The 13753-nt window shown below is 37.6% G+C and overlaps 2 protein-coding genes across 2 annotated transcripts in view; both read left to right on the top strand.

Annotated features, from left to right (window-relative positions):
- PBLD (phenazine biosynthesis like protein domain containing) overlaps nt 1–13753 on the top strand; it is a 49398-nt gene that overhangs the window by 8281 nt on the left and 27364 nt on the right. The gene's annotated exons all lie outside the window — the stretch shown is intronic.
- Nucleotides 1–13753, top strand: part of RUFY2 (RUN and FYVE domain containing 2) — an 85264-nt gene that overhangs the window by 63177 nt on the left and 8334 nt on the right. The window lies entirely within an intron of this gene.

Below are 13753 nucleotides of genomic sequence, written 5' to 3'. Positions count from 1 at the left end.
TTTCCAAATTTCCTTTTCTTTTTGTTATCGATATGTACTTTCATTCCCTTGTGGTCAAAGGACATACTTTGTATGATTCCAAGCTTTTAAATTTATTGAGACTTGTTTTATGGCCTAACATATGGTCTATCCTGGAGAAAGTTCCATGTGTACTTGAGAAGAATGTGGTGTTTACTGTTGTTGTGGAGTGTTCTATAGATGTCTGTTAGGTCTAGTTGGTTTACAGTGTTGTTAAAGTCTTCTGTTTCTTTGTTGATCTTCTGTCCAGTTCTATAATTGGAAGTCTCCAACTATAATTATTGAATTATATATTTCCTCCAATTCTGTCAGTTTTTGCTTCATTTATTTTGGGGTTCTGTTGTTAGGTGCGTATATGTTTATAATTGTCATATCTTCCTAATGGATTGATCCTTTTATCGTTATAAAATGTTCTTCCTTAAAGTCTATTTTGTCTGATATTAGTATAGCGCTCCAGCTCTCTTTTGGTTACTCTTTGCATGCCGTATCTTTTTCCCTTTTTTTTTTTTTTTACTTTCAACCTATTTGTGTCTTTGAATTTAAAGTTTGTCTCTTATAGAAAGCATATAGTTACAACTTAAAAAAAAAAAAATCCATTCTGCTGATCTCTGCCATTTGATTAGAGAGTTTAGTCTACTTACATTTAATGTAATTACTGATAAGGTAGGGTTTAAGTCTACCATTTTGCTATTTGTTTTCTATATGTCTTATGTCTTTATTGCTCCTCTATTTCTCCATTACTGCTTTCTTTTGTGTTAACTAGATATTATATATATATGCATATATATGAATATATATAAAGAATACATATACATCTTGTAAGCATGTATTTGTAAGTGTACTTGAAAAGAACAGAAAGATACATATAAGTAGAGAGGACTAGAAGGTTTTAAAAGTTATTATTTTGTTTACTTATTTATGAGATTGTAATAATTATGGAATTTTCAAAAAACATTATTTCCCACCATTGCTAAAGTTAAATCCAAATAGTATGTATGTAGAGAGATAGGTAGTATTTTTCTCTAAAGACTCTGTAGACCCAGTTTTCCCCATTAATTTCAAGATAGGGCAAGACTCCATCAGTCCTTTACAAAAAGATTAATGTCTCTAACTGTGAGACTGTCCAAAAGTTCAAAATTCAAAATATAAACATGCAGTACAGTTGGATAGTCAAATACGGCTTCTTTGTAGAGCAGTAGAAAGAACTTAGGCAATTTTTGCCATATGCTAAGGGTTTTACCACTGCAAAGTACTGAATCATGTTTTTCTTGCTTACAAAGGATAATCACATCAGTTTATAACCTATTTTCTGGAATTTGCTTCAACCCCTTGAACTTCTAGGGGGCAAGAATATGGGTCTTGTTTTCAAATAGGCAAAATATTTTCTAAAAATTTGGTTGATAAATGGTAAGTCATGATGATAAGATGAGAACTGTAAACTTTAACAGGAAAGTGAAAAATTTCCAAAACAGTGGGTGTTTGAACATAAATGTAGTTGAGGAATTCAGAACTAGCTTATAAATATTTTAAAAAAGGCAGTCTTCCAGAACCTCTATTAAGTCTAGGAAATATGCATAAAAGTAAACACAAAGGAATTGAGTGCTGTATATCTAAAATCTTAGTAACTAGATGAAACTAATTTAAAAATAAATTTTCTTCCAAATTTTGATTTAAAACTTGTTTTACTTATAATTTCTAATTCTTTTTTATACTCCTTTTCTTTTCACCAGCTAGTAAAGTAGACAGTGTTGATGTACACCTTGAATGCCAGTACTCTATTATTAAGTATTTACATTTTTAAAGAACTAAACTGGCATTTATTACTGAGTAGCCTAGTTTTGAGGCAGGAGTCATAAACAAAAGCTAAGTGGGTTCTTTTATGCTAACAGCAACAGAATAACAGGAATCCACTTTCTGTTGTGTGTAGCTACAGGAGAGTGTAAACAAACTAAGACTATTGCAGAGGGGCAAATAAGCATTGGTGTTCCCAGGCACACCCATGGGTAGGTTTAATGACTAAGCTATTTGAACAAGAGAGGTTTATGATTTCCCTACATGTACATTGTAAATGGAACCAAGATTAGAACTCAAGGAAGTGTCTGTTGTGTTCTCAAAAATAAACCTGATAGACCTCTGGGAAAGTTAGTTGGACAGGGAATTATCAAGTGGGATTTTAGTTTTTTCTGTACTATCTTATTGTTTATAAGGAAATTATATCTGTATACTAAATTGGTGATTAAAAACCAACTTAAAAAAAGAGTTAAAAATATGACTAGTTGAGAAATTATATGAATTTAAATTTATGAGCTTGTACCCTCTGGGGGTAATTGATTTCTATTTAAACAGCATATTTGTTTGGCATTATTGAGGGGTATAGAAAGCCACTCTAGGGGTCCAAATGGAATGTGAATGAAACTAGTGAAGGATAATTTAAATTATTTGGGTCATTTAAAAAACACTCTCCCGAGGGGCTGGCCTGGTGGCACAGTGGTTAAGTTCACATGTTCCACTTCAGTGGCCTAGGGTTCGCTGGTTTGGATCCTTGGTGTGGACCTCTGCACTGCTTGTCAAGCCATGCTGTGGTAGACATCCCACATATAAAGTAGAGGAAGATGGGCACAGATGTTAACTCAGGGCCAGTCTTCCTCAGCAAAAAGAGGAGGATTGGCGGCAGATGTTAGCTCAGGGCTAATCTTCCTCTAAATAAATAAATAAAATACTCTGCCTCATAGCTGCACAGAGACCTGCCTGATAGCTGCACCTCAGGACCAGCCATCAGGTTGACCAGGATGTCAGAATTTGTGCAAGCCCACTTGATACTGAACCTCTTAATCATAAGTTCCTGCTGATGTGCACTAAGCCAATCACTGAGACGAGTGCTTAGAGATGGAGAAAGGTTTATTCCAATCAGCCAAAATGACAAGGTAGGAGGATGGGTTCTCTCAAATCTGGCTTCACAGAAGAAGAAAGCAGGGGGTTTTATGGAGCTAAGGGGCTTGACAAAAGTAGTTTTGGAGAAACAAGGGTAATCCGTGTTTCTTTCACTCCAGATAAGCCCTTGGGCAATCTGACTTCTGGGTGTCAAGGGCAGCTGGGGGCTGGTTATCTGGTGATTGTAACTTCCTTGAAGGCATTCTTTTTCTTCTGCAAAACAAGCTCATAAATCCTTGTCACCCTTGAGTTACCCCTCAGGTTAAACAAGAAAACAACAAATTAACAAGAGTAACTTCTTTTCATCTATGTGTGTGTTGGGAACAAAGTTGAAAGGTAATCATTTTCTTAATGAATATTTACAGTAACCCTCAGGTACCCGGCTTCACACTTACTGGGTAAAGAAAGGCAAGTTGCTTAAACTTTACCTGCCTCAAATTTTCTCTCAGCAATTCAGAGGTGGTTAAAGCTGGTTTTTCCTCACAGAAATGAAATAAAAATTAATTTTAAGGAGAGAGAGAAAAAAAGAGAGACATCCTCAGAAATAAATTCTAGATTAGATCCTCAGGGAGAGAGTTATGGCTCATGAGCCTCTCTCCTCTCCCTGGGCACTTAGCATTGGAGCCCAGCACACAGTAGCTGTTGAACTGAACTTTGGATTTCTGAACCCACAAAGATGAAGACCAAATCATGAACATTGGCTCCAGCAGGTCTTTATAGCCTCGTCTTCACCTTCTCGTATCTCCTCCCTGTATTTCCACATCCATTTGCTTGCCTTGTGATCCACCCATGCACTTTGTCAAAGATGCCTGTTCCCATCTACTGGAACTGCCGAACACTTTTTTGTGTTTTTGGACCCACTCCAATGTCACCTCATCTCTGGATTTCCCTCTGACTGTCTCATGGGCAGGAGACAGTCTCTTGCTCTTTCATTGTGTTCCTAAGCATTTTATCTATATCTTTTTCTTTCATATTATAATTTTTACATTGGTGTCCCCACTGGCTGAGAATTCCTTGAGAGAGAGTTAGTGACTTGTTCATCTTTTATCCCCAAAGTATAGTATATGCATGGAATTTAGGAAATACACAGTAATTTTTGAAATTTAGATTGTTAATGTGAGGCCTACCTTAAGCATAATCTGCCAGCATGGAATATAAATAGGGATGTTAACTGATTAAATTAGATGAATTTAAAAATTCCCTTTTCTACCTTTTGACCCAGAATAAAAATTAAAATAAAATCATATAACACATTTTAGAAAAATATTTTTTATACATTTATGGTATTATAAATTTCATGCTGTTTCTATAGTGATTGTCCAAGTGCAGCATCAGCATCACCTGGGAACTTGTTAGAAATGTAAATTCTTGGGCCCCACCTTACACTTACAAAGTCAGAAATTCTGGGCATGGAGTCCAGCAATCTGTTTTAACAAGTCCCGCAGATGATTCTGTTGCATGCTAAAACCTGAGAACTACTGTTCTAGAACAAATAAAATGCTTCATAAACTTATACTTGGCCAACTCTTGTTATTTATTCAGAAATAAATCTTTAGTTTTCATACATAAAATAATACAGCTTTCTAGGGTTTCTTGTTCCAAGGTCCTTTGTATTCTTGAGTGTCTGCAAATTCTAAGAGAATTTTTAAACTCTGAGTTTTTGTTTTAATGATGGTCTAAAAAAATTATTTTAATACTTAAGACAAAATTTCTCTTATGCAGTGATAGTTTACAGTTTCATGGAACTAAGATTTTAGTTCCTTAAGTGGAGGTCTCTCAAATTCTCATCCTTGGATACATTCTAAGGCATAATGGTTAAGAACATGGACTCTGGAGTTAGACTATTTGGGTTCAAATTTAGGCATTGCCTAAATGTATGATCTGGGGCAAGTTACTTAAGTTCTCTAAGCTTCCATTTATTTATCTGTAAAATGGAGATGGAGATTATAATAATATCTATTTCATGGGGGTTCTCTGAGGATTAGATGTTCTTAGAATCATGTCTAACACATAATAAGTGCTCAATAAGTATTAACTATTATTGTTCTTGGAAATTTTTGAAGAAGTTAAGATTGTGTTGGGCTACAAGTAACAGAATATTGGACTATATTAGTTTACTATTGCTGCTCTAACAAATCACCGCAAACTTAGTGGCTGACAACAACACAAATTTATTGTTTTATACTTCTGGAGATCAAAAGTCCAAAATGGGTCTCACTGGACTAAAATCAAGGTGTTGGCAGGGCTGCTGCTATGGACTGAATTGTGTCCCCTCCCCACCAGATTCACATCTTAGAGCTGTAACCCCCAATGTGATCGTATTTGGAGATGGGGCCTTTGGGAGATAATTAGATTTAGAGGAGGTCATGAATGTGGGGCCCTCATGATGGGATTAATGTTCTTATAAGAAGAGGTACAAGACAGTGATGTCAGCATCATGGCAGAGTGAACTTGCCCAGGACTCTTTCCCCTCCAACATACATCAAAGAGGGACATTGATACTCCAACAGAAGACATTCCTACAACACAAAAACCTTGGAGAGACATGCAGTCACATGACGGAGGGCAGAGAGGCTGAAGCCCCCATCGGAGGAGCTGAAATGGGGTAAGAGAGAACTTCGTTGCCTCCCCTAAAGACTGCGATCCATGACCCCAGGAGGATCCATGAGAGAAGGAGCGGGGGAGGGGTCGTTTGTTTGTGGGATCACCAAAAGCCCTCTAATGGGGCAAAAGCTTTCAGGGGGGACCTCATCAGCCAAGACCCCAGGAGACCAGATAGTGAGAGCTGATCGAGAAATCCTGGAGCTCACGCAGGAGAAAGCTCCACTCTCCCAACCTGCCCCAGGCTGCTCCAATGCCTGGGATCTCTGCTGAAGGTGGAGGGCTCAGAATACATGGCTCTCAACCCCCACCCAGTGGCGATAGGCTGTAACTGCAACCGAATAATATCAAAATGAGAAAGACCTGACTTTCCAGCATCAGACACTACATCAAATCTCCAGATCAGAAAGAAAATGACAAACACCCAGAACTCAGTCCTGAGGACACAGAAATATGTAAGCTAAATGACAATGAATTCAAAACAGCTATCATCAAAAAACTCAACGAGGTAAAAGAGAATGTAGAGAAACAATTCAATGAGGTCAGGAGCTACTTCACAAAAGAGATTGAAGCTACAAAGAAGAATCAGTTAGAAATATTAGAGATGAAAGACACACTGGAAGAGATAGAACAAAATACGGGGGCCAGCCCCATGTCCGAGTGGTTAAGTTTGTGTGCTTTGCTTCGGTGGCCCAGGGTTTCGCTGGTTTGCATCCCGGGCACAGACATGGAACCGCTCATCAAGCCATGCTGAGGCAGCATCCCACATGCCACAACTAGAAGGACCCACAACTAAAAATATACAACTATGTACTGGGGGGCTTTGGGGAGAAAAAGGAAAAATAAAATCTTAAAAAACAAAAACAAACAAAAAGCAAAATATGGATTCCCTGAATGCTCGAGTGGACATCGTAGAAGAGTCTATCAGCATAATCAAAGATAGATGTGTTGAAATGCTCCAGACAGAGGAGGAGAGAGAACTAAAGAACTAAGCTAAAAGAACTAAGACTAAAAAGAAATGAAGAAAGTCTCTGAGAAATATCTGACTCAATGAGGAAATGCAACATAAGAATTATAGGTATTCAAGAAGGTAAGGAGAAGGAGAATGGAGCAGAAAGTGTGTTCAAAGAAATAATAGCAGAGAAATTCCAAAATCTAGGGAAAGAGAAGGAAATATGTGTGGAAGAAGCTTCCAGATCTCCTAGATTTGTCAATGTAAAAAGACTTGCTGCAAGGCATATAGTAGTAAAACTGGCAAAAATGAATGACAAAGAAAGAATACTAAGGGCAGCAAGGCAGAAGAAAATAACCTACAAAGGAACCCTTATCAGGCTTTCACTGGATTTCTCTGCAGACACCTTACAAGCTAGGAGAGAATGGAATGACATATTCAAAACTTTAAAAGACAAGAATCTTCAGCCAAGAATACTCTATCCAGCAAAAATATCCTTCAGATATGAGGGAGAAATGAAATCTTTCCCAGACGAACAAAAGCTAAGGGACTTTGTAGCCATGAGACTCCCCCCCCCCACCCCTTTACAGGAAATCCTCAAGAAGGCCCTCATACCTGAAAAAAGAAAAAAAGGTAGAAAGAGGTCACAAAACACAGAATAAGGAGACAAATAGGTAGGCAGAATCAGAATAGGATAGGAGACATTCAACTATAGCATTAGCCTATAGGGAAGGAAAACACCAAAAACAATTCAATCCTGTCACTTTAGCCACAAACTCACAACACAAATTGGAATAAGATATGAGAAAAACATCTTAGGAGGGAAGGAGGAAAGGGACTGAATCAGTTTGGACTAAGAAAATAAGAGGCCATCAGAAAATGGACTATCTTATACATGAGATTCTGAATACAAACCTCAGGGTAACCACTAAACAAAAAAGCACAAAGAATAAATAAGGAAACAACAAAGAAACACATTATAAAAAACTACATAATTCAATGGGTAGACCAAAACACACAGGAGGAGAAACAAAGGACTTGCAGGAAAACCAAAACGAGTGATATAATGACAGCATTAAGCCCTCATACATCAATAATCACCCTAAATGTAAATGGATTGAATTCTCCAATAAAAAGTCACAGAGTGGCAAGATGGATTAAAGAACAAGACCCAATGATTTGCTGCCCCCAGGAAACACATCTCAGCTCCAAGGACAAACACAGGCTCAGAGTGAAGCAGTGGAAGACAATACTCCAAGCTAATGGCAAACAAAAGAAAGCAGGTGTTGCAGCAGTTGTACCAAACAAAGTAGACTTCAAGATAGGACAGGTAAAGAGAGACAAAGAGGGGCAGTATATAATGATGAAAGGGACACTCCATCAAGAAGAAATAATGCTTATAAATATCTATGCACCCAACACAAGAGCACCAGATTTCATAAAGCAACTATTAACAAGCCTAAAAGAAGATATTAATAATAACACAATAATAGTAGGGGACCTCAACAATCCACTCACATCAATGGATAGATCATCCAGACAGAAAATCAATAAGGAAACAGTGGAATTAACTGGAAAGCTAAACTGATTGGACTTAATAGACATATATAGAACACTTCATCAAAAAAACAGCAGAATACACATTATTCTCAAGTGCGCACAGAACATTCTCAAGGATAGACCATATGTTGGGCAACAAGGCAAGCCTCAATAAATTTAAGATTGAAATAATAACAAGCACCTTCTCTGATCATAATGCTATAAAGCTAGAAATTAATTACAAGAAAAAAGCTGAGAAAGGGACAAAGATCTGGAGACTAAACAATATGCTATTGAACAACCAATGAATCATTGAAGAAATTAAAGGAGAAATCAAAAAATATCTGGAGACAAATGAAAATGATAACAAACCATACCAACTCATATGGGATGCAGCAAAAGCCATATTAAGAGGGAAATTCATCACAATACAGGCTCACCTTAAAAAACAAGAAAAATCCCAAATAAGCAATCTCAAATTACACCTAACTGAATTAGAAGAAGAAGAACAAACAAAGCCCAAAGTCAGCAGAAGGAGAGAAATAATAAAAATCAGAGCAGAAATGAATGCTATTGAAACAAAAAAGGCGATAGAAAGGATCAATGAAACAAAGAGCTGGTTCTTTGAGAAGATAAATAAAATTGACAAACCCCTAGCCAGACTTACAAAGAAAAAGAGAGAGAAAGCTCAGATAAACAAAATCAGAAATGAAAGAGGAGAAATAACAACAGACTCCACAGAAATCCAACGGATTATAAGAGAATACTACAAAAAACTATATGCCAACAAAATGGATGACCTAGAGGAAATGGATAAATTCTTAGACTCTTACAATCTCTCAAAGCTGAGTCAAAAAGAAATAGTCTGAATAGACCAATCGCAAGGAAAGAGATTGAAACAGTAATCAAAAGCATCCCAAAGAATAAAACCCCAGGACCAGACAACTTTACTGGGGAATTTTACCAAATTTTCAGAGAGGATTTAATACCTATCCTTCTCAAGTCATTCCAAAAAATTAGGGAAGATGGAACACTTCCTAACACATTCTACAAGGCCAACATCACTCTGATACCAAAGTCTCACAAGGACAGCACAAAAAAGGAAAATTACAGGCCAACACTACTGATGAACATAGATGCAAAAATCCTCAACAAAATTTTGGCAACCTGAATTCAGCAATTCATCAAAAGGATCAGACATCATGATCAAGTGGGATTCATACTAGGGATACAGGGATGGTTCAACATCCACAAATCCATCAACATGATACACCACATCAATAAATTGAGGAATAAAAAGCACGTGATCATCTTAATAGATGTAGAGAAAGCATTTAACAAGATCCAGCAGCCATTTATGATAAAAACTCTTAACAAATTTGGGATAGAAGGCAATTACCTCAACATAATAAAGGCCATATGTGACAAACCCACAAACAACATCATACTCAATGGGCAAAAACTGAACGCCATCCCCCTGAGAACAGGAACAAGACAAGGATGCCGACTATCACCACTCTTATTTAACATAGTACTGGAGGTTTTGGCCAGAGCAATTAGGCAACGAAAAGGAATAAAAGGAATCCAAATAGGGAATGAAGAAGTAAAACTCTTGCTGTTTGCAGACGACATGATCTTATATATAGAAAACCCCAAAAAATCCATCAGAAAACTAGTAGAAATAATTAACAACTACAGTAAAGTTGCAGGGTACAGAGTCAATTTACAAAAATAAGTTGCTTTTCTATACTCCAATAACGAACTAACAGAAAGAGAGCTCAAGAATACAATTCCAATTGCAATCACAACTAAAAAAATAAAGTACCTAGGAATAAATTTAACCAAGGAGGTGAAGGACTTATACAATGAAAACTATAAGACATTACTGAAAGAAATTGATAATGACATAAAGAGATGGAAAGAGATTCCTTGCTCATGGATTGGAAGAATAAACATAGTTAAAATGTCCATACTACCCAAAGCAATCTATAGATTCAATGCAATCCCCAATCAGAATCCCAGTGACATTCTTCATGGAAATAGAGCAAAGCATCCTAAAATTCATATGGGGCAACCAAAGACCTCAACTTGCTAAGGCAATCCTGAGAAAAGAGAACAAAGCTGGAGGTATCACAATCCCTGACTTCAAAATGTACTACAAAGCCGTAGAGATCAAAACGGCATGGTACTGGTACAAAAACAGGCACCCAGATCAATGGAACAGAACTGAAAGCCCAGAAATAAAACCACACATCTACAGACAGCTAATCTTCAACAAAGGTGCCAAGAACATACAATGGAGAAAAGATAGTCTCTTCAATAAATGGTGCTGGGAAAACTGGAAAGCCCACACAAAAGAATGAAGGTAGACCACAATCTCACGCCATACACAAAAATAAACTCGAAATGGATCAGAGACTTGAAGATACATCCTGAAACTATAAAACTCCTGGAAGATAATATTGGCAGTACATTCTTTGACATTGAACTAATAAGGATCTTTTCAAATACCATGTCTTCTCAGACAAGGGAAACAAAAGAGAAAATAAACAAGTGGGAGTTCATGAGACCAAAGAGCTTCTGCAAAGCAAAGGAAACTAGAATCAAAACAAAGAGACAAGCCACCACTTGGGAGAAAACATTTGCAAATCATATATCTGACGAGGGTTAATCTCCATAATGTGTAAGGAACTCACACAACTGAACAATAAAAAAACAAACAGCCTGATCAAAAAATGGGCAGAAGAGATGAACAGACATTTTTTCAAAGAAGATATACAGATGGCCAATAAACACATGAAAAGATGTTCAACATCACTAATCAGCAGGAGAATGCAAATCAAAACTACACTAAGATACCACCTCACACCTGTTAAAATGGCTATAATAACTAAGACTAAAAATAACAAATGTTGGAGAGGGTGTGGAGAGAAGGGAACCCTCATACACTGCTGGTAGGAATGCAAACTGGTGCAGCCACTATGGAAAACAGTATGGAGATGCCTCAAAAAACTAAAAATAGAACTACCGTACGACACAGCTATCCCACTACTGGCTATCTACCCAAACAATTTGAAATCAACAATTCAAAGTAGCATATGCACCCCCATGTTCATTGTAGCACTATTCACAACAGCCAAGACATGGAAACAATCCCAGTGCCCATCGGCTGATGACTGGATAAAGAAGATGTGGTACATATATACAATGGAATACTACTTGGCCATAAAAAAAAGACAAATTCATCCCATTTGCAATAACATGGAAGGACCTGGAGGGAATTATGCTAAGTGAAATCAGCCAGACTGAGAAAGACAAACACCATATGATTTCACTCATATGTGGAATATAAACAAACACATGGACAAAGAGAACAGTTCAGTGGTTACCAGGGGAAGGGGGGTGAGGGGTGGGCACAGGAGGTGAAGGGGAGCACTTATGTGGTGACAGTCAAGAAAAAATGTACAACTGAAATCTCACATTGATGTAAACCATTATGAACTCAATAAAAAAAAAAAGAAGAAGAGGTACAAGAGAGCTTGCTCCCTTCCTCCCTCTGCCATGTGAGGGCATAGCAAAAAGGTGGCTGTCTATAAGCCAGGAGGAGAGTCCTCACCAGGAACCAAATTTGTCAGCATGTTGATCTTAGACTTCTCAAATTGTGAGAAAATAAATTTCTGTGGTTTAAGCTACTCAGTCTATGGTATTTGTTATGGCATCCTGAACTGGCTAATCCACATTTGCTCCTTCTGGAGGCTCTAGGGGAGAATTTGTTTCCTTGCCTTTTCTGATTTCTAAAGGCCACCTACAGTCCTTGGCTTGTGGCTCCTTCCTCCATCCTCAAGCCAGCCTCATAGCATGTTCAAATCTCTCTCTGACTTGGACTTTTTTTGCCACCCTCTTCCCTTTTTAAAGACCCCTATGACATTGGGCCCACTGGATAACCCAGAGTAATTTTATTTTAAGGTCAGTTGATTAGCAGCCTTAATCCCATCTGCAACCTTCATTCCCCCTTGCCACGTAACATAACGTATTCACAGGCTCTTGGAATTTGGATGTGGACATCTTTGGGGAGCCATTATTTTGCTACGACATGGACTAACAATGATTTGAATGATTATTTTTGCTACGACATGGACTAACAATGATTTGTTGTTTACTTAAGAAGTTTGGAAGTAGGAGCTTCTCATGTTTATTTAGCAGGTTAACTATATCATCAAGAACCTATACTCTTTATTTCTTACCTAGTTTGTTAGCTTTTCATCTTCATATTTGTCACCTCACGGTCAAAAGATTATTGTTGCATTTCCAGGCATCAGCAACATGTTCAAGACAGGAAAAAGAGGGGGGGCAGTGGCAGTCCACTCTCCTGTCAGATCTGCCCTTTTATCAGAAAGCAAAAGATTTTCCCCAGAATCCCTCCAGCAATCTTACCCCAATTGGGTCATATAGACATCTCTAGCTACAAGAGAATGTGGAATAGTGAGCATCTGGCAAAGGAGAATGAGATCATCCTGATTGGCTTAGACCATTTATGATTCATTGATGGGGCTGGGCACATTGCCTCCCCAAACAAAATCAGATTTCTTTTAGGAAAAGAGAAGTACCAGTGTGTGTGTCGGGCAGGGGGGTGGGGGGGTGTGCGGTGGAGGGGTGGAGGGCGGTGGCTGTTAAACAGGCTAATGACGTTGGCTGTTAGAGTCTTTGAGAATTTTTTCCCTTTAAATAAATGTTTTCATTTGAGAAGCAATGTAGTTTTTCTGGGAGCCTGATAAAGTACTTAGTTGTAAAATTTTATTCTTCTGTAGTGAGTTAGGTTATGAAAACTTCAGAAGACCATTTAAACAAACATTTATTTATTTATTTTTGTGAGGAAGACTGGCCCTGAGCTAACATCTATTGCCAATCTTCTTCTTTTTGCTTGAGAAAGATTGTTGCTGAGCTAACATCTGTGCCAGTCTTCCTCTACTTTATGTGGGGTGCTTCCACAGTGTGGCTTGACGAGTGGTGTTAGGTCTACACCCGGGATCCGAACCTGCCAACCCTGGGCTGCCAATGTGGAGAGTGCAAACTTAACCACTACGCCACTGGGCCAGCCCCCAAACATTTTATTTTTAAAACTTGCACATATAATTCATGATCACTGTAGAAAAATTAGACAATCTTTTCAATATATATTTTCTCATCCAGTTGAACATGTAGCTGATGGCTAGGACCAATGAGGCTGAAGTTCAATGAGTTCAATGAAGTTCAACATTGTTCCTTTTGGCACACCTATGATTTCCATAACAATGTCAATTCTGTTAAATTTATGAAAACTATGCTTCAGTATCAGGACCTTAATTTGTTTCTGTTCTTCATTCAAATTTTCTAAAATCAGAGCAACCTATAATAAAACTTCCAAATAATTGCATAAACAAACTGCAATGTACTGCCAATAATGGTGATGCTACTAAAACTGAAATGTTGGCTGGCAGATGATACCATGTTGAGAAACTCTGTCAGTCAATGTATGAAAGTCCAGTTTTGATGTATGCTCAGTGTATTCACTTAATTAATTCAATAAATACTTATTGTGTGCCAGGCACTGTTCTAGGAACTGAAATTATAGCAGTGAAGGAAAACAAGAACAAGTTCTGACTTTATGCTCTTTATAGTCTAGTTAGAATAATTCAAGAAACACAAATGAAAACTCAAGATTTTTTATCTATC

The sequence above is a fragment of the Equus przewalskii genome, chromosome 1 (assembly GCF_037783145.1).
Source record: "Equus przewalskii isolate Varuska chromosome 1, EquPr2, whole genome shotgun sequence".
Classification (NCBI taxonomy): Eukaryota; Metazoa; Chordata; class Mammalia; order Perissodactyla; family Equidae; genus Equus; species Equus przewalskii.
This window is presented reverse-complemented; position numbering and strand designations above follow the sequence as displayed.